The sequence below is a fragment of the Rhipicephalus microplus genome, chromosome X (genome assembly GCF_043290135.1).
Source record: "Rhipicephalus microplus isolate Deutch F79 chromosome X, USDA_Rmic, whole genome shotgun sequence".
In the NCBI taxonomy this organism is placed as follows: domain Eukaryota; kingdom Metazoa; phylum Arthropoda; class Arachnida; order Ixodida; family Ixodidae; genus Rhipicephalus; species Rhipicephalus microplus.
The window spans coordinates 355,379,819-355,382,733 of record NC_134710.1 but is presented as its reverse complement, the minus strand read 5'-3'; positions in this window follow the sequence as shown (position 1 = coordinate 355,382,733).

The following is a 2,915-nucleotide window of genomic DNA, read 5'->3' as shown; positions in this document are numbered from 1 at the left end:
TGACAGTAACAGTACTTGTTGTTGGGCTAGTCGGTGAATCTGTAGTATCAAGATTAAAAACATGACTACAAGAGAATGCACACACAGGTAGGATTTTTGGCATTGTGTCTTATTTATGCTAGTGCTGACAGGCTGAGAGATAACCAAAAGAGGCACAGCCACTGCATTAGGTGGGGCGATAAAGCACCTGGAGACCGCATACACTCATTGCACACAGCTGGGCTAGCCTCAGTGTGCCTGTTAAGCACAATTTTGGCGAGCTTGAGCTTAAGTGAGGCCTTGTGAAAAAAAAACTATGCTCGGACGTATGCCAGGTTGTCTCTGTATTATTGCCTGTTATATCAAGGATGACAGTTGGTGTTAGCACTATTTATGCATATGTTTATTGATTAGCGTATTTAGTGATAAAATAACAGGGCCTCACCATACAAGACAGCAGGTACGCGAGGAGTCTTTGACCTCTGCAGTTGCTCTGCAAGCGTCTCGAACGACTTCTTCCTGATAATGACACGGTGGGCAACGGAGCTTGTGATTCTGAGAGCTCTCTCCTTGTGCCATCTGCAAAGCCAGCACAGTGTATTAGCAGCACAGTGTTCAAAGCCAGCATAGTGTATCTTATAAGAAAAGTGTGCATGCATATTAGGAGCAGCTGTTCAAAGAGCCTTGTTACAAACCGACTGCCGTTTTCTTGAGTCATTGTCTCAGCAGCTATTATGCGAGATTCAGCTTCGATGCATGTGATGTTCTTGGAAAAGTATTCACGCTCATCATCACTGAGCTCGGCAGCAATGCAGTCAGTAACATCGCGTGTGGCAGGAACGTGGCTTTTGGTTTTAATTGTGTACATGGGCATACTGACATCCCATTTCACTACCTGCTCCACAAAGGACAGGTCTGCATTTGGAGCAGCCTGTGACCATTACTCTGACACCACGTCATGGACTACAATTTTAACTTCTCCCGTGAGCTGACTCCTCAGTGTTTTGTGCAGTTCACATTTTATATTTGGGAAGTGCTTGAGAGCATAGTCTGGAGACTGCTCTCGCGGTCGCTTGCCCCCTACGTATGTTGGCTGGTAGTCTGCAAAGCAACATTTTTTTACTTTAGGCTGTTATTCATGTGAAAAACACAAACAAGTATGTAACAGCTTAGCAAAAATCACACTGAACTTTCCACATTCAGAGAGAGAAAGAATTTATTTGCAGATAGGTAGAGAGTCTGCCTGAGCTAGTTTGCTCTGGCCTGCTCTGGCTACTTTACACTGGGGAAGGGGGACAGGGGAGTGATGGAGTGATGAATGACGGTGGTAAGGTAGGTAGATGAGAGTACAGTCTTGTTACGCTGGGGCAAAACAATAAAACAGTGATCACACAAACTTCATCTCAGCAACGCATGGTACAGACATTTGTTATGCTTACTCCAAAAAGTTCCTCGATAGGCTCTTTCTTCGAGGTGTCAGGCTTGGTTGACGGCCGTCCCCATGCCTGCGGGCGGTCTGTTGACGACAGTAAATCGGCGTCATTTATCCTCAGCACGACAGCCGCAACGTGCTTGCAGGTCCCGCACACGCCAGCCTTGCATGTGCACGTTGACTTTGCAAGCTGACGATGCGCACTCAGCTTTAAAAAAAGTAACACAAGCAATTAGGGAGTGCATACTGTTCAAAAAAAGGTGAAAAAGAAGCGCGGAATCAAACCGCCCTTGAACCTTAGGTAACATCGTACAAAGTGTGATATCCTCGCTGTAAACAGCTGCCACTTAGCAGTAGGCGACCTCAGTGATGCTGAGGCTTTATTTGAATGCGAACACTTACATGTGCAGGCTGTTTCAGATTAGGGCTCCGAGTTTTCGGAAGTGTGAAACAGCCTACGCATTTACACTGAAGGCTGCGTCGAGCTTTGCGAAATCTAACAACTTACCTGTGACTTCACGTCGTATGAGGCTTGCTTTACTTGAGAGTGGCATTTTGCCGACACTTCTGACCCGCTGTTGGTGCCACAAACAGTCTCCTCGACGTCGAAGACGTATTTTGCAGTGCAGAGCTTCCGTCATTTTGACAGCGCAGCCGCACGGAAGTAGTCGTCAGCGTACACAACATTGCTGAATCCATAGCGAAGTACCATTGGCGGCATTGCACCTGCCCTGCTACGCCAAACTACAAGACGATTCACAAAAGCAAAAACGCACTGCTGTTCAGCGCGTTTCCACTGCTCCACTGGCTCCTCCAAGCCGCACGGCGACTAATTGTTCTACTGTGTGCTTCTTAGCCAGCTTGTCAGGTGGTGCAAAGTGTCAATTTTAGGCGCGCCACCTGGGCAGGGCTGGTTTCCGATGGCAGGCATTGGGAAAACCTGTTCTACACTGTACCTGTTCCTCTCGGAGCCCATCTGCTCGGTAGCGGGAGGAGAAATGCGAGAATGAGAGGGAGGGTTCAAATTCATGCGGCACGTGGTGGACGTTTCGGGAACTAGCCTCTCGGGGGGCCGGAAACCTGGCCTCAAGGTACTTGAACACACCATTGCTCACTATATTACGGATTTTCCTGAAGATTGTAACCTGTTGTCTCCAGCCCAGCATAGCTTTCGGAAAAAACTGTCAACGTGTACGCAGCTTGTTGAAACAGTTCATGAAGCTGCACAAATACTTGATTCTTCAAGTCAGGTAGATTTTTTATTAGACTTCAGCAAGGCACTCGACTGCGTTCCCCATGACAAAGTTCTCTTAAAACTTCGAAACTTGAATTAGTCAATCTTTCGTCATAAATTGGATAGATGCTTATCTTTCAAGACACGCTCAGTGTGTTGACGTGGGGGGGGGGGGACGTTTTTCTAACACATTACTGGTATTATCAGGTGTCCCACAAGGAAGTGTTTTAGGGCCGATTCTTTTTCTAATATACATGAGTGAGATAGCAT